Below are 18,121 nucleotides of genomic sequence, written 5' to 3' on the forward strand. Positions count from 1 at the left end.
CATTTCTCCTCCACTCGTCCCCTCTCAGCATCCCTCCTCCAGACCAGTCCCCTCTCAGCATCCCTCCTCCACCACTCTCAGCCGACCTCCTCCAGTCCAGTCCCGTCTCAACATCTCTCCTCCAGTCCCATCCCCTCTCAGCATCCCTCCTCCACTCCACTCCCCTCTCAGCATCCACCTCCACTCCAGTCCCCTCTCAGCATCCCTCCTCCAGTCCAGTCCCGTCACAACATCCCTCCTCCACTCCAGTACCCTCTCATAGTCCACCTCCACTCCAGTCCCCTCACAGCATCCCTCCTCCAGTCCCATCCCCTCTCAGCATCCCTCCTCCACTCCCATCCCCTCTCAGCATTCCTCCTCCAGTCCAGTCCCCTCTCAGCATCCCTCCTCCACTCCACTCTCAGCATACCTCCTCCAGTCCAGTCCCGTCTCAACATCTCTCCTCCAGTCCCCTCCCCTCTCAGCATCCCTCCTCCACTCCACTCCCCTCTCAGCATCCCTCCTCCACTCCAGTCCACTCAGCATCCCTCCTCCACTCCACTCCCCTCTCAGCATCCCTCCTTCAGTCCAGACTCGTCTCAACATCCCTCCACCACTCCAGTCCACTCTCAGCATCCCTCCTCCACTCCACTCCCCTCTCAGAATCCCTCCTCCAGTCCAGTCCCGTCACAACATCCCTCCTCCACTCCAGTAACCTCTCATAGTCCCTCCTCCACTCCCCTCTCAACATCTCTCCTCCACTCGTCCCCTCTCAGCATCCCTCCTCCAGTCCAGACCCGTCTCAACATCCCTCCACCACACTACTCCCCTCTCAGCATCCCTCCTCCCCTCCACTCCCCGCTCAGCATCCCTCCTCCAGTCCAGTCCCGTCTCAACATCCCTCCTCCACTCCACTCCCCTCTCAGCATCCCTCGTCCACTCCCCTCTAAGCATCCCTCCTCCACTCCAATCCCCTCTCAGCATCCCTCCTCCACTCCACTCCCCTCTCAGCATCCCTCCTCCAGTCCAGTCCCGCCTCAACATCCCTCCTCCACTCCACTCCCCTCTCAGCATCCCTCCTCCAGTCCAGTCCCGTCTCAACATCCCTCCTCCACTCCACTCCCCTCTCAGCATCCCTCCTCCACTCCACTCCCCTCTCAGAATCCCTCCTCCAGTCCCGTCTCAACATCTCTCCTCCACTCCACTCCCCTCTCAGCAACCCTCCTCCACTCCACTCCCCTCTCAGAATCCCTCCTCCAGTCCAGTCCCGTCTCAACATCTCTCCTCCACTCGTCCCCTCTCAGCATCCCCCCTCCACTCCAGTCCCCTCTCAACATCCGTCCTCCCCTCCACTCCCCTCACAGCATCCCTCCTCCAGTACAGTCCCCTCTCAGCATCCCTCCTCCACTCCCATCCCCTCTCAGCATTCCTCCTCCACTCCATTCCCCTCTCAGCATCCCTCCTCCACTCCCCTCTCAACATCCCTCCTCTCCTCCACTCCCCTCTCAGCATCCCTCCTCCAGTCCAGTCCCGTCTCAACATATCTCCTCCACTCCGCTCTCAGCATCCCTCCTCCACTCCACTCTCAGCATCCCTCCTCCACTCCCATCCCCTCTCAGCATCCCTCCTCCACTCCACTCTCAGCATACCTCCTCCAGACCAGTCCCGTCTCAACATCTCTCCTCCAGTCCCATCCCCTCTCAGCATTCCTCCTCCAATCCACTCCCCTCTCAGCATCCCTCCTACACTCAACTCCACTCCCCGTCAGCATCCCTCCTCCACTCAACTCCCCTCTCAGCATCCCTCCTCCACTCCAGTCCACTCTCAGCATCCCTCCTCCACTCCACTCCCGTCAGCATCCCTCCTCTAGTCCACTCCCCTCTCAGCATCCCTCCTCCATTCCACTCCCCTCTCAGCATCCCTCCTCCACTCCCATCCCCTCTCAGCATTCCTCCTCCAGTCCAGTCCCCTCTCAGCATCCCTCCTCTACTCCACTCTCAGCATACCTCCTCCAGTCCAGTCCCATCTCAACATCTCTCCTCCACTCCACTCCACTCTCAGCAACCCTCCTCCACTCCACTCCCCTCTCAGCATCCCTCCTCCAGTCCAGTCCCGTCTCAACATCTCTCCTCCACTCGTCCCCTCTCAGCATCCCTCCTCCAGTCCAGTCCCCTCTCAGCATCCCTCCTCCAGTCCAGTCCCCTCTCAGCATCCCTCCTCCACCACTCTCAGCCGACCTCCTCCAGTCCAGTCCCGTCTCAACATCTCTCCTCCAGTCCCATCCCCTCTCAGCATCCCTCCTCCACTCCACTCCCCTCTCAGCATCCACCTCCACTCCAGTCCCCTCTCAGCATCCCTCCTTCAGTCCAGACCCGTCTCAACATCCCTCCTCCACTCCACTCCACACTCAGCATCCCTACTCCCCTCCACTCCCCTCTCAGCATCCCTCCTCCACTCCAGTCCACTCTCAGCATCCCTCCTCCCCTCCACTCCACTCTAAGCATCCCTCCTCCAGTCCAGTCCCGTCACAACATCCCTCCTCCACTCCAGTACCCTCTCATAGTCCACCTCCACTCCAGTCCCCTCTCAGCATCCCTCCTTGTCCAGACCCGTCTCAACATCCCTCCTCCACTCCACTCCACACTCAGCATCCCTCCTCCCCTCCACTCCTGTCCACTCTCAGCATCCCTCCTCCACTCCACTCCCCTCTCAGCATCCCTCCTCCAGTCCAGTCCCGTCACAACATCCCTCCTCCACTCCAGTACCCTCTCATAGTCCCTCCTCCACTCCCCTCTCAACATCTCTCCTCCACTCGTCCCCTCTCAGCATCCCTCCTCCAGTCCAGTCCCGTCACAACATCCCTCCTCCACACTACTCCCCCTCTCAGCATCCCTCCTCCACTCCACTCCCCTCTCAGCATCCCTGCTCCACTCCACTCCCCTCTCAGCATCCCTCCTCCACTCCACTCCCCTCTCAGCATACCTCCTCCAGTCCAGTCCCGTCTCAACATCTCTCCTCCACTCCACTCCCCTCTCAGCAACCCTCCTCCACTCCACTCCCCTCTCAGCATCCCTCCTCCAGTCCAGTCCCGTCTCAACATCCCTCCTCCACTCATCTCCCCTCTCAGCATCCCTCCTCCAGTCCAGTCACGTCTCAAAATCTCTCCTCCACTCGTCCCCTCAGCATCCCTCCTCCACTTCCGTCCCCTCTCAGCATCCCTCCTCCACTCCACACCCCTCACAGCATCCCTCCTCCAGTCCCATCCCCTCTCAGCATCCCTCCTCCACTCCCATCCCCTCTCAGCATTCCTCCTCCAGTCCAGTCCCCTCTCAGCATCCCTCCTCCACTCCACTCTCAGCATACCTCCTCCAGTCCAGTCCCGTCTCAACATCTCTCCTCCAGTCCCCTCCCCTCTCAGCATCCCTCCTCCACTCCACTCCCCTCTCAGCATCCCTCCTCCACTCCAGTCCACTCAGCATCCCTCCTCCACTCCACTCCCCTCTCAGCATCCCTCCTTCAGTCCAGACTCGTCTCAACATCCCTCCACCACTCCACTCCACTCTCAGCATCCCTCCTCCCCTCCACTCCCCTCTCAGCATCCCTCCTCCACTCCAGTCCACTCTCAGCATCCCTCCTCCACTCCACTCCCCTCTCAGCATCCCTCCTCCAGTCCAGTCCCATCACAACATCCCCCCTCCACTCCAGTACCCTCTCATAGTCCCTCCTCCACTCCCCTCTCAACATCTCTCCTCCACTCGTCCCCTCTCAGCATCCCTCCTTCAGTCCAGACTCGTCTCAACATCCCTCCTCCACTCCACTCCACTCTGAGCATCCCTCCTCCCCTCCACTCCCCTCTCAGCATCCCTCCTCCACTCCAGTCCCGTCTCAACATCCCTCCTCCACACCACTCCCCTCTCAGCATCCCTTCTTCAGTCTAGTCCCCTCAACATCTCTCCTCCACTCCAGTCCCCTCTCAGCATCCCTCCGCCAGTCCAGTCCCGTCTCAAAATCTCTCCTCCACTCGTCACCTCAGCATCCCTCCTCCACTTCAGTCCCCTCTCAGCATCCCTCCTCCCCTCCACTCCCCTCTCAGCATCCCTCCTCCACTCCAGTCCCGTCTCAACATCCCTCCTCCACACCACTCCCCTCTCAGCATCCCTTCTTCAGTCTAGTCCCCTCAACATCTCTCCTCCACTCCAGTCCCCTCTCAGCATCCCTCCGCCAGTCCAGTCCCGTCTCAAAATCTCTCCTCCACTCGTCACCTCAGCATCCCTCCTCCACTTCAGTCCCCTCTCAGCATCCCTCCTCCCCTCCACTCCCCTCTCAGCATCCCTCCTCCACTCCAGTCCCGTCTCAACATCCCTCCTCCACACCACTCCCCTCTCAGCATCCCTTCTTCAGTCTAGTCCCCTCAACATCTCTCCTCCACTCCAGTCCCCTCTCAGCATCCCTCCGCCAGTCCAGTCCCGTCTCAAAATCTCTCCTCACTCGTCACCTCAACATCTCTCCTCCACTCCAGTCCCCTCTCAGCATCCCTCCTCCACTCCAGTCCACTCAGCATCCCTCCTCCACTCCACTCCCCTCTCAGCATCCCTCCTTCAGTCCAGACTCGTCTCAACATCCCTCCTCCACTCCACTCCACTCTCAGCATCCCTCCTCCCCTCCACTCCCCTCTCAGCATCCCTCCTCCACTCCAGTCCACTCTCAGCATCCCTCCTCCACTCCACTCCCCTCTCAGCATCCCTCCTCCAGTCCAGTCCCATCACAACATCCCTCCTCCACTCCAGTACCCTCTCATAGTCCCTCCTCCACTCCCCTCTCAACATCTCTCCTCCACTCGTCCCCTCTCAGCATCCCTCCTTCAGTCCAGACTCGTCTCAACATCCCTCCTCCACTCCACTCCACTCTGAGCATCCCTCCTCCCCTCCACTCCCCTCTCAGCATCCCTCCTCCACTCCAGTCCCGTCTCAACATCCCTCCTCCACACCACTCCCCTCAGCATCCCTTCTTCAGTCTAGTCCCCTCAACATCTCTCCTCCACTCCAGTCCCCTCTCAGCATCCCTCCTCCACACCAATCCCTTCTTAGCAATCCCTCCTCCACTACACTCCCCTCTCAGCATCCCTCCTCCAGTCCAGTCCCTTCTCAACATCCCTCCTCCACTCCACTCCACTCTCAGCATCCCTGCTCCCCTCCACTCCCCTCTCAGCATCCCTCCTTCAGTCCAGTCCGCTCTCAGCATCCCTTCTTCAGTCTAGTCGGCTCAACATCTCTCCTCCACTCCAGTCCCCTCTCAGCATCCCTCCTCCACTCTAGTCCCCTCTCAGCATCCCTCCTCCATTCCACTCCCCTCTCAGCATCCCTCCTGCACTCCAGTCCCGTCTCAACATCCCTCCTCCACTCCAGTCCCCACTCAGCATCCCTCCTCCACTCCAGTCCCCTCTCAGCATCCCTCCTCCCCTCCACTCCCCTCTCAGCATCCCTCCTCCTGTCCAGTCCCGTCTCAACATCTCTCCTCCACTCCCCTCTCAGCATCGCTCCTGCACTCCAGTCCCGTCTCAACATCCCTCCTCCACTCCAGTCCCCTATCAGCATCCCCTCCCCTCCACACCCCTCTCAGCATCCCTCCTGCACTCCAGTCCCGTCTCAACATCCCTCCTCCACTCCAGTCCCCTATCAGCATCCCCTCCCCTCCACTCCCCTCTCAGCATCCCTCCTCCATTCCACTCCCCTCTCAGCATCCCTCCTGCACTCCAGTCCCGTCTCAACATCCCTCCTCCACTCCAGTCCCCACTCAGCATCCCTCCTCCACTCCAGTCCCCTCTCAGCATCCCTCCTCCCCTCCACTCCCCTCTCAGCATCCCTCCTCCTGTCCAGTCCCGTCTCAACATCTCTCCTCCACTCCCCTCTCAGCATCGCTCCTGCACTCCAGTCCCGTCTCAACATCCCTCCTCCACTCCAGTCCCCTATCAGCATCCCCTCCCCTCCACTCCCCTCTCAGCATCCATCCTCCAGTCCAGTCCCGTCTCAACATCCCTCCTCCACTCCAGTACAGTCTCATAGTCCCTCCTCCACTCCCCTCTCAACATCTCTCCTCCACTCGTCCCCTCTCAGCATCCCTCCTCCAGTCCAGTCCAGTCTCAACATCTCTCCTCCACTCCACTCCCCTCTCAGCATCCCTGCTCCACACCACTCCCCTCTCAGAATCCCTCCTCCACTCCTCTCCACTCTCAGCATCCCTCCTTCAGTCCAGTCCCGTCTCAACATCTCTCCTCCACTCCAATCCACTCTCAGCATCCCTCCTCCAGTCCAGTCCCGTCTCAACATCTCTCCTCCACTCCACTCCCCTCTCAGCATCCCCCACCACTCCAGTCCCCACTCAGCATCCCTCCTTCAGTCCAGTCCCGTCTCAACATCTCTGCTCCAATCCACTCCACTCTCAGCATCCCTCATCCCCTCCACTCCCCTCTCAGCATCCATCCTCCACTCCAGTCCCCTCTCAGCATCCCTCCTCCACTCCAGTCCCCTCTCAGCATCCCTACTCCACTCCACTCACCTCTCAGCATCCCTCCTCCAGTCCAGTCCCGTCTCAACATCCCTCCTCCACTCCACTCCCCTCTCAGCATCCCTCCTCCCCTCCACTCCCCGCTCAGCATCCCTCCTCCACTCCAGTCCCCTCTCAGCATCCCTCCTCCACTCCACTCACCTCTCAGCATCCCTCCTCCAGTCCAGTCCCGTCTCAACATCCCTCCTCCACTCCACTCCCCTCTCAGCATCCCTCATCCACTCCCCTCTAAGCATCCCTCCTCCACTCCAGTCCCCTCTCAGCATCCCTCCTCCACTCCACTCCCCTCTCAGCATCCCTCCTCCAGTCCAGTCCCGCCTCAACATCCCTCCTCCACTCCACTCCCCTCTCAGCATCACTCCTCTAGTCCAGTCCCGTCTCAACATCCCTCCTCCACTCCACTCCCCTCTCAGCATCCCTCCTCCACTCCACTCCACTCTCAGAATCCCTCCTCCAGTCCAGTCCCGTCTCAACATCTCTACTCCACTCCACTCCCCTCTCAGCAACCCTCCTCCACTCCACTCCCCTCTCAGAATCCCTCCTCCAGTCCAGTCCCGTCTCAACATCTCTCCTCCACTCGTCCCCTCTCAGCATCCCCACTCCACTCCAGTCCCCTCTCAACATCCGTCCTCCCCTCCACACCCCTCACAGCATCCCTCCTCCAGTACAGTCCCCTCTCAGCATCCCTCCTCCACTCCAGTCCCCTCTCAGCATCCCTACTCCACTCCACTCACCTCTCAGCATCCCTCCTCCAGTCCAGTCCCGTCTCAACATCCCTCCTCCACTCCACTCCCCTCTCAGCATCCCTCCTCCCCTCCACTCCCCGCTCAGCATCCCTCCTCCACTCCCCTCTCAACATCCCTCCTCCCCTCCACTCCCCTCTCAGCATCCCTCCTCCAGTCCAGTCCCGTTTCAACATCTCTCCTCCACTCCCCTCTCAGCATCCCTCCTCCACTCCCATCCCCTCTCAGAATCCCTCCTCCACTCCACTCTCAGCATACCTCCTCCAGACCAGTCCCGTCTCAACATCTCTCCTCCAGTCCCATCCCCTCTCAGCATTCCTCCTCCACTCCACTCCCCTCTCAGCATCCCTCATTCAGTCCAGTCCCCTCTCAGCATCCCTCCTCCACTCCACTCCCCTCTCAGCGTCCGTCCTCCACTCCAATCCCCTCTCAGCATCACTCCTCCACTCCACTCCCCTCTCAGCATCCCTCCTACACTCCACTCCCCTCTCAGCATCCCTCCTCCAGTCCAGTCCCGTCACAACATCCCTCCTCCACTCCAGTACCCTCTCAAAGTCCCTCCTCCACTCCCCTCTCAACATCTCTCCTCCACTCGTCCCCTCTCAGCATCCCTACTCCAGTCCAGTCCCGTCACAACATCCCTCCTCCACTCCAGTACCCTCTCATAGTCCACCTCCACTCCAGTCCCCTCTCAGCATCCCTCCTTGTCCAGACCCGTCTCAACATCCCCCCTCCACTCCACTCCACACTCAGCATCCCTCCTCCCCCTCCACTCCTGTCCACTCTCAGCATCCCTCCTCCACTCCACTCCCCTCTCAGCATCCCTCCTCCAGTCCAGTCCCGTCTCAACATCCCTCCTCCACTCATCTCCCCTCTCAGCATCCCTCCTCCAGTCCAGTCACGTCTCAAAATCTCTCCTCCACTCGTCCCCTCAGCATCCCTCCTCCACTTCAGTCCCCTCTCAGCATCCCTCCTCCCCTCCACACACCACTCACAGCATCCCTCCTCCAGTCCAATCCCCTCTCAGCATCCCTCCTCCACTCCCATCCCCTCTCAGCATTCCTCCTCCAGTCCAGTCCCCTCTCAGCATCCCTCCTCCACTCCACTCTCAGCATACCTCCTCCAGTCCAGTCCCGTCTCAACATCTCTCCTCCAGTCCCCTCCCCTCTCAGCATCCCTCCTCCACTCCACTCCCCTCTCAGCATCCCTCCTCCACTCCAGTCCACTCAGTATCCCTCCTCCACTCCACTCCCCTCTCAGCATCCCTCCTTCAGTCCAGACTCGTCTCAACATCCCTCCACCACTCCACTCCACTCTCAGCATCCCTCCTCCCCTCCACTCCCCTCTCAGCATCCCTCCTCCACTCCAGTCCACTCTCAGCATCCCTCCTCCACTCCACTCCCCTCTCAGCATCCCTCCTCCAGTCCAGTCCCATCACAACATCCCTCCTCCACTCCAGTAAACTCTCATAGTCCCTCCTCCACTCCCCTCTCAACATCTCTCCTCCACTCGTCCCCTCTCAGCATCCCTCCTTCAGTCCAGACTCGTATCAACATCCCTCCTCCACTCCACTCCACTCTGAGCATCCCTCCTCCCCTCCACTCCCCTCTCAGCATCCCTCCTCCACTCCAGTCCCGTCTCAACATCCCTCCTCCACACCACTCCCCTCTCAGCATCCCTTCTTCAGTCTAGTCCCCTCAACATCTCTCCTCCACTCCAGTCCCCTCTCAGCATCCCTCCTCCAGTCCAGTCCCGTCTCAAAATCTCTCCTCCACTCATCCCCTCAGCATCCTCCTCCACTTCAGTCCCCTCTCAGCATCCCTCCTCCCCTCCACACCCCTCACAGCATCCCTCCTCCAGTCCCATCCCCTCTCAGCATCCCTCCTCCACTCCCATCCCCTCTCAGCATTCCTCCTCCAGTCCAGTCCCCTCTCAGCATCCCTCCTCCACTCCACTCTCAGCATACCTCCTCCAGTCCAGTCCCGTCTCAACATCTCTCCTCCAGTCCCATCCCCTCTCAGCATTCCTCCTTCAGTCCAGTCCCCTCTCAGCATCCCTCCTCCACTCCGCTCCCCTCTCAGCGTCCGTCCTCCACTCCAATCCCCTCTCAGCATCACTCCTCCACTCCACTCCCCTCTCAGCATCCCTCCTACACTCCACTCCCCTCTCAGCATCCCTCCTCCAGTCCAGTCCCGTCACAACATCCCTCCTCCACTCCAGTACCCTCTCAAAGTCCCTCCTCCACTCCCCTCTCAACATCTCTCCTCCACTCGTCCCCTCTCAGCATCCCTCCTCCAGTCCAGTCCCGTCACAACATCCCTCCTCCACTCCAGTACCCTCTCATAGTCCACCTCCACTCCAGTCCCCTCTCAGCATCCCTCCTTGTCCAGACCCGTCTCAACATCCCCCCTCCACTCCACTCCACACTCAGCATCCCTCCTCCCCTCCACTCCTGTCCACTCTCAGCATCCCTCCTCCACTCCACTCCCCTCTCAGCATCCCTCCTCCAGTCCAGTCCCGTCTCAACATCCCTCCTCCACTCATCTCCCCTCTCAGCATCCCTCCTCCAGTCCAGTCACGTCTCAAAATCTCTCCTCCACTCGTCCCCTCAGCATCCCTCCTCCACTTCAGTCCCCTCTCAGCATCCCTCCTCCCCTCCACACCACTCACAGCATCCCTCCTCCAGTCCAATCCCCTCTCAGCATCCCTCCTCCACTCCCATCCCCTCTCAGCATTCCTCCTCCAGTCCAGTCCCCTCTCAGCATCCCTCCTCCACTCCACTCTCAGCATACCTCCTCCAGTCCAGTCCCGTCTCAACATCTCTCCTCCAGTCCCCTCCCCTCTCAGCATCCCTCCTCCACTCCACTCCCCTCTCAGCATCCCTCCTCCACTCCAGTCCACTCAGCATCCCTCCTCCACTCCACTCCCCTCTCAGCATCCCTCCTTCAGTCCAGACTCGTCTCAACATCCCTCCACCACTCCACTCCACTCTCAGCATCCCTCCTACCCTCCACTCCCCTCTCAGCATCCCTCCTCCACTCCAGTCCACTCTCAGCATCCCTCCTCCACTCCACTCCCCTCTCAGCATCCCTCCTCCAGTCCAGTCCCATCACAACATCCCTCCTCCAGTCCAGTAAACTCTCATAGTCCCTCCTCCACTCCCCTCTCAACATCTCTCCTCCACTCGTCCCCTCTCAGCATCCCTCCTTCAGTCCAGACTCGTATCAACATCCCTCCTCCACTCCACTCCACTCTGAGCATCCCTCCTCCCCTCCACTCCCCTCTCAGCATCCCTCCTCCACTCCAGTCCCGTCTCAACATCCCTCCTCCACACCACTCCCCTCTCAGCATCCCTTCTTCAGTCTAGTCCCCTCAACATCTCTCCTCCACTCCACTCCCCTCTCAGCGTCCGTCCTCCACTCCAATCCCCTCTCAGCATCACTCCTCCACTCCACTCCCCTCTCAGCATCCCTCCTCCAGTCCAGTCCCGTCACAACATCCCTCCTCCACACTACTCCCCTCTCAGCATCCCTCCTCCACTCCACTCCCCTCTCAGCATCCCTGCTCCACTCCACTCCCCTCTCAGCATCCCTCCTCCACTCCACTCCCCTCTCAGCATACCTCCTCCAGTCCAGTCCCGTCTCAACATCTCTCCTCCACTCCACTCCCCTCTCAGCAACCCTCCTCCACTCCACTCCCCTCTCAGCATCCCTCCTCCAGTCCAGTCCCGTCTCAACATCCCTCCTCCACTCATCTCCCCTCTCAGCATCCCTCCTCCAGTCCAGTCACGTCTCAAAATCTCTCCTCCACTCGTCCCCTCAGCATCCCTCCTCCACTTCCGTCCCCTCTCAGCATCCCTCCTCCACTCCACACCCCTCACAGCATCCCTCCTCCAGTCCCATCCCCTCTCAGCATCCCTCCTCCACTCCCATCCCCTCTCAGCATTCCTCCTCCAGTCCAGTCCCCTCTCAGCATCCCTCCTCCACTCCACTCTCAGCATACCTCCTCCAGTCCAGTCCCGTCTCAACATCTCTCCTCCAGTCCCCTCCCCTCTCAGCATCCCTCCTCCACTCCACTCCCCTCTCAGCATCCCTCCTCCACTCCAGTCCACTCAGCATCCCTCCTCCACTCCACTCCCCTCTCAGCATCCCTCCTTCAGTCCAGACTCGTCTCAACATCCCTCCACCACTCCACTCCACTCTCAGCATCCCTCCTCCCCTCCACTCCCCTCTCAGCATCCCTCCTCCACTCCAGTCCACTCTCAGCATCCCTCCTCCACTCCACTCCCCTCTCAGCATCCCTCCTCCAGTCCAGTCCCATCACAACATCCCCCCTCCACTCCAGTACCCTCTCATAGTCCCTCCTCCACTCCCCTCTCAACATCTCTCCTCCACTCGTCCCCTCTCAGCATCCCTCCTTCAGTCCAGACTCGTCTCAACATCCCTCCTCCACTCCACTCCACTCTGAGCATCCCTCCTCCCCTCCACTCCCCTCTCAGCATCCCTCCTCCACTCCAGTCCCGTCTCAACATCCCTCCTCCACACCACTCCCCTCTCAGCATCCCTTCTTCAGTCTAGTCCCCTCAACATCTCTCCTCCACTCCAGTCCCCTCTCAGCATCCCTCCGCCAGTCCAGTCCCGTCTCAAAATCTCTCCTCCACTCGTCACCTCAGCATCCCTCCTCCACTTCAGTCCCCTCTCAGCATCCCTCCTCCCCTCCACTCCCCTCTCAGCATCCCTCCTCCACTCCAGTCCCGTCTCAACATCCCTCCTCCACACCACTCCCCTCTCAGCATCCCTTCTTCAGTCTAGTCCCCTCAACATCTCTCCTCCACTCCAGTCCCCTCTCAGCATCCCTCCGCCAGTCCAGTCCCGTCTCAAAATCTCTCCTCCACTCGTCACCTCAGCATCCCTCCTCCACTTCAGTCCCCTCTCAGCATCCCTCCTCCCCTCCACTCCCCTCTCAGCATCCCTCCTCCACTCCAGTCCCGTCTCAACATCCCTCCTCCACACCACTCCCCTCTCAGCATCCCTTCTTCAGTCTAGTCCCCTCAACATCTCTCCTCCACTCCAGTCCCCTCTCAGCATCCCTCCGCCAGTCCAGTCCCGTCTCAAAATCTCTCCTCACTCGTCACCTCAACATCTCTCCTCCACTCCAGTCCCCTCTCAGCATCCCTCCTCCACTCCAGTCCACTCAGCATCCCTCCTCCACTCCACTCCCCTCTCAGCATCCCTCCTTCAGTCCAGACTCGTCTCAACATCCCTCCTCCACTCCACTCCACTCTCAGCATCCCTCCTCCCCTCCACTCCCCTCTCAGCATCCCTCCTCCACTCCAGTCCACTCTCAGCATCCCTCCTCCACTCCACTCCCCTCTCAGCATCCCTCCTCCAGTCCAGTCCCATCACAACATCCCTCCTCCACTCCAGTACCCTCTCATAGTCCCTCCTCCACTCCCCTCTCAACATCTCTCCTCCACTCGTCCCCTCTCAGCATCCCTCCTTCAGTCCAGACTCGTCTCAACATCCCTCCTCCACTCCACTCCACTCTGAGCATCCCTCCTCCCCTCCACTCCCCTCTCAGCATCCCTCCTCCACTCCAGTCCCGTCTCAACATCCCTCCTCCACACCACTCCCCTCAGCATCCCTTCTTCAGTCTAGTCCCCTCAACATCTCTCCTCCACTCCAGTCCCCTCTCAGCATCCCTCCTCCACACCAATCCCTTCTTAGCAATCCCTCCTCCACTACACTCCCCTCTCAGCATCCCTCCTCCAGTCCAGTCCCTTCTCAACATCCCTCCTCCACTCCACTCCACTCTCAGCATCCCTGCTCCCCTCCACTCCCCTCTCAGCATCCCTCCTTCAGTCCAGTCCGCTCTCAGCATCCCTTCTTCAGTCTAGTCGGCTCAACATCTCTCCTCCACTCCAGTCCCCTCTCAGCATCCCTCCTCCACTCTAGTCCCCTCTCAGCATCCCTCCTCCATTCCACTCCCCTCTCAGCATCCCTCCTGCACTCCAGTCCCGTCTCAACATCCCTCCTCCACTCCAGTCCCCACTCAGCATCCCTCCTCCACTCCAGTCCCCTCTCAGCATCCCTCCTCCCCTCCACTCCCCTCTCAGCATCCCTCCTCCTGTCCAGTCCCGTCTCAACATCTCTCCTCCACTCCCCTCTCAGCATCGCTCCTGCACTCCAGTCCCGTCTCAACATCCCTCCTCCACTCCAGTCCCCTATCAGCATCCCCTCCCCTCCACACCCCTCTCAGCATCCCTCCTGCACTCCAGTCCCGTCTCAACATCCCTCCTCCACTCCAGTCCCCTATCAGCATCCCCTCCCCTCCACTCCCCTCTCAGCATCCCTCCTCCATTCCACTCCCCTCTCAGCATCCCTCCTGCACTCCAGTCCCGTCTCAACATCCCTCCTCCACTCCAGTCCCCACTCAGCATCCCTCCTCCACTCCAGTCCCCTCTCAGCATCCCTCCTCCCCTCCACTCCCCTCTCAGCATCCCTCCTCCTGTCCAGTCCCGTCTCAACATCTCTCCTCCACTCCCCTCTCAGCATCGCTCCTGCACTCCAGTCCCGTCTCAACATCCCTCCTCCACTCCAGTCCCCTATCAGCATCCCCTCCCCTCCACTCCCCTCTCAGCATCCATCCTCCAGTCCAGTCCCGTCTCAACATCCCTCCTCCACTCCAGTACAGTCTCATAGTCCCTCCTCCACTCCCCTCTCAACATCTCTCCTCCACTCGTCCCCTCTCAGCATCCCTCCTCCAGTCCAGTCCAGTCTCAACATCTCTCCTCCACTCCACTCCCCTCTCAGCATCCCTGCTCCACACCACTCCCCTCTCAGAATCCCTCCTCCACTCCTCTCCACTCTCAGCATCCCTCCTTCAGTCCAGTCCCGTCTCAACATCTCTCCTCCACTCCAATCCACTCTCAGCATCCCTCCTCCAGTCCAGTCCCGTCTCAACATCTCTCCTCCACTCCACTCCCCTCTCAGCATCCCCCACCACTCCAGTCCCCACTCAGCATCCCTCCTTCAGTCCAGTCCCGTCTCAACATCTCTGCTCCAATCCACTCCACTCTCAGCATCCCTCATCCCCTCCACTCCCCTCTCAGCATCCATCCTCCACTCCAGTCCCCTCTCAGCATCCCTCCTCCACTCCAGTCCCCTCTCAGCATCCCTACTCCACTCCACTCACCTCTCAGCATCCCTCCTCCAGTCCAGTCCCGTCTCAACATCCCTCCTCCACTCCACTCCCCTCTCAGCATCCCTCCTCCCCTCCACTCCCCGCTCAGCATCCCTCCTCCACTCCAGTCCCCTCTCAGCATCCCTCCTCCACTCCACTCACCTCTCAGCATCCCTCCTCCAGTCCAGTCCCGTCTCAACATCCCTCCTCCACTCCACTCCCCTCTCAGCATCCCTCATCCACTCCCCTCTAAGCATCCCTCCTCCACTCCAGTCCCCTCTCAGCATCCCTCCTCCACTCCACTCCCCTCTCAGCATCCCTCCTCCAGTCCAGTCCCGCCTCAACATCCCTCCTCCACTCCACTCCCCTCTCAGCATCACTCCTCTAGTCCAGTCCCGTCTCAACATCCCTCCTCCACTCCACTCCCCTCTCAGCATCCCTCCTCCACTCCACTCCACTCTCAGAATCCCTCCTCCAGTCCAGTCCCGTCTCAACATCTCTACTCCACTCCACTCCCCTCTCAGCAACCCTCCTCCACTCCACTCCCCTCTCAGAATCCCTCCTCCAGTCCAGTCCCGTCTCAACATCTCTCCTCCACTCGTCCCCTCTCAGCATCCCCACTCCACTCCAGTCCCCTCTCAACATCCGTCCTCCCCTCCACACCCCTCACAGCATCCCTCCTCCAGTACAGTCCCCTCTCAGCATCCCTCCTCCACTCCAGTCCCCTCTCAGCATCCCTACTCCACTCCACTCACCTCTCAGCATCCCTCCTCCAGTCCAGTCCCGTCTCAACATCCCTCCTCCACTCCACTCCCCTCTCAGCATCCCTCCTCCCCTCCACTCCCCGCTCAGCATCCCTCCTCCACTCCCCTCTCAACATCCCTCCTCCCCTCCACTCCCCTCTCAGCATCCCTCCTCCAGTCCAGTCCCGTTTCAACATCTCTCCTCCACTCCCCTCTCAGCATCCCTCCTCCACTCCCATCCCCTCTCAGAATCCCTCCTCCACTCCACTCTCAGCATACCTCCTCCAGACCAGTCCCGTCTCAACATCTCTCCTCCAGTCCCATCCCCTCTCAGCATTCCTCCTCCACTCCACTCCCCTCTCAGCATCCCTCATTCAGTCCAGTCCCCTCTCAGCATCCCTCCTCCACTCCACTCCCCTCTCAGCGTCCGTCCTCCACTCCAATCCCCTCTCAGCATCACTCCTCCACTCCACTCCCCTCTCAGCATCCCTCCTACACTCCACTCCCCTCTCAGCATCCCTCCTCCAGTCCAGTCCCGTCACAACATCCCTCCTCCACTCCAGTACCCTCTCAAAGTCCCTCCTCCACTCCCCTCTCAACATCTCTCCTCCACTCGTCCCCTCTCAGCATCCCTACTCCAGTCCAGTCCCGTCACAACATCCCTCCTCCACTCCAGTACCCTCTCATAGTCCACCTCCACTCCAGTCCCCTCTCAGCATCCCTCCTTGTCCAGACCCGTCTCAACATCCCCCCTCCACTCCACTCCACACTCAGCATCCCTCCTCCCCTCCACTCCTGTCCACTCTCAGCATCCCTCCTCCACTCCACTCCCCTCTCAGCATCCCTCCTCCAGTCCAGTCCCGTCTCAACATCCCTCCTCCACTCATCTCCCCTCTCAGCATCCCTCCTCCAGTCCAGTCACGTCTCAAAATCTCTCCTCCACTCGTCCCCTCAGCATCCCTCCTCCACTTCAGTCCCCTCTCAGCATCCCTCCTCCCCTCCACACCACTCACAGCATCCCTCCTCCAGTCCAATCCCCTCTCAGCATCCCTCCTCCACTCCCATCCCCTCTCAGCATTCCTCCTCCAGTCCAGTCCCCTCTCAGCATCCCTCCTCCACTCCACTCTCAGCATACCTCCTCCAGTCCAGTCCCGTCTCAACATCTCTCCTCCAGTCCCCTCCCCTCTCAGCATCCCTCCTCCACTCCACTCCCCTCTCAGCATCCCTCCTCCACTCCAGTCCACTCAGCATCCCTCCTCCACTCCACTCCCCTCTCAGCATCCCTCCTTCAGTCCAGACTCGTCTCAACATCCCTCCACCACTCCACTCCACTCTCAGCATCCCTCCTCCCCTCCACTCCCCTCTCAGCATCCCTCCTCCACTCCAGTCCACTCTCAGCATCCCTCCTCCACTCCACTCCCCTCTCAGCATCCCTCCTCCAGTCCAGTCCCATCACAACATCCCTCCTCCACTCCAGTAAACTCTCATAGTCCCTCCTCCACTCCCCTCTCAACATCTCTCCTCCACTCGTCCCCTCTCAGCATCCCTCCTTCAGTCCAGACTCGTATCAACATCCCTCCTCCACTCCACTCCACTCTGAGCATCCCTCCTCCCCTCCACTCCCCTCTCAGCATCCCTCCTCCACTCCAGTCCCGTCTCAACATCCCTCCTCCACACCACTCCCCTCTCAGCATCCCTTCTTCAGTCTAGTCCCCTCAACATCTCTCCTCCACTCCAGTCCCCTCTCAGCATCCCTCCTCCAGTCCAGTCCCGTCTCAAAATCTCTCCTCCACTCATCCCCTCAGCATCCCTCCTCCACTTCAGTCCCCTCTCAGCATCCCTCCTCCCCTCCACACCCCTCACAGCATCCCTCCTCCAGTCCCATCCCCTCTCAGCATCCCTCCTCCACTCCCATCCCCTCTCAGCATTCCTCCTCCAGTCCAGTCCCCTCTCAGCATCCCTCCTCCACTCCACTCTCAGCATACCTCCTCCAGTCCAGTCCCGTCTCAACATCTCTCCTCCAGTCCCATCCCCTCTCAGCATTCCTCCTTCAGTCCAGTCCCCTCTCAGCATCCCTCCTCCACTCCGCTCCCCTCTCAGCGTCCGTCCTCCACTCCAATCCCCTCTCAGCATCACTCCTCCACTCCACTCCCCTCTCAGCATCCCTCCTACACTCCACTCCCCTCTCAGCATCCCTCCTCCAGTCCAGTCCCGTCACAACATCCCTCCTCCACTCCAGTACCCTCTCAAAGTCCCTCCTCCACTCCCCTCTCAACATCTCTCCTCCACTCGTCCCCTCTCAGCATCCCTCCTCCAGTCCAGTCCCGTCACAACATCCCTCCTCCACTCCAGTACCCTCTCATAGTCCACCTCCACTCCAGTCCCCTCTCAGCATCCCTCCTTGTCCAGACCCGTCTCAACATCCCCCCTCCACTCCACTCCACACTCAGCATCCCTCCTCCCCTCCACTCCTGTCCACTCTCAGCATCCCTCCTCCACTCCACTCCCCTCTCAGCATCCCTCCTCCAGTCCAGTCCCGTCTCAACATCCCTCCTCCACTCATCTCCCCTCTCAGCATCCCTCCTCCAGTCCAGTCACGTCTCAAAATCTCTCCTCCACTCGTCCCCTCAGCATCCCTCCTCCACTTCAGTCCCCTCTCAGCATCCCTCCTCCCCTCCACACCACTCACAGCATCCCTCCTCCAGTCCAATCCCCTCTCAGCATCCCTCCTCCACTCCCATCCCCTCTCAGCATTCCTCCTCCAGTCCAGTCCCCTCTCAGCATCCCTCCTCCACTCCACTCTCAGCATACCTCCTCCAGTCCAGTCCCGTCTCAACATCTCTCCTCCAGTCCCCTCCCCTCTCAGCATCCCTCCTCCACTCCACTCCCCTCTCAGCATCCCTCCTCCAC

General features: G+C 60.3%; 1 pseudogene; it reads left to right on the forward strand.

Moving 5' to 3' along the window:
* The window catches only part of LOC140724492 (uncharacterized), a 28,226-nt pseudogene extending 14,341 nt beyond the window's left edge, over nt 1-13,885 (forward strand).
* Nucleotides 13,886-18,121: the final 4,236 nt, after the last annotated feature.

The sequence above is a fragment of the Hemitrygon akajei genome, unplaced genomic scaffold (genome assembly GCF_048418815.1).
Source record: "Hemitrygon akajei unplaced genomic scaffold, sHemAka1.3 Scf000253, whole genome shotgun sequence".
NCBI classification, from domain to species: domain Eukaryota; kingdom Metazoa; phylum Chordata; class Chondrichthyes; order Myliobatiformes; family Dasyatidae; genus Hemitrygon; species Hemitrygon akajei.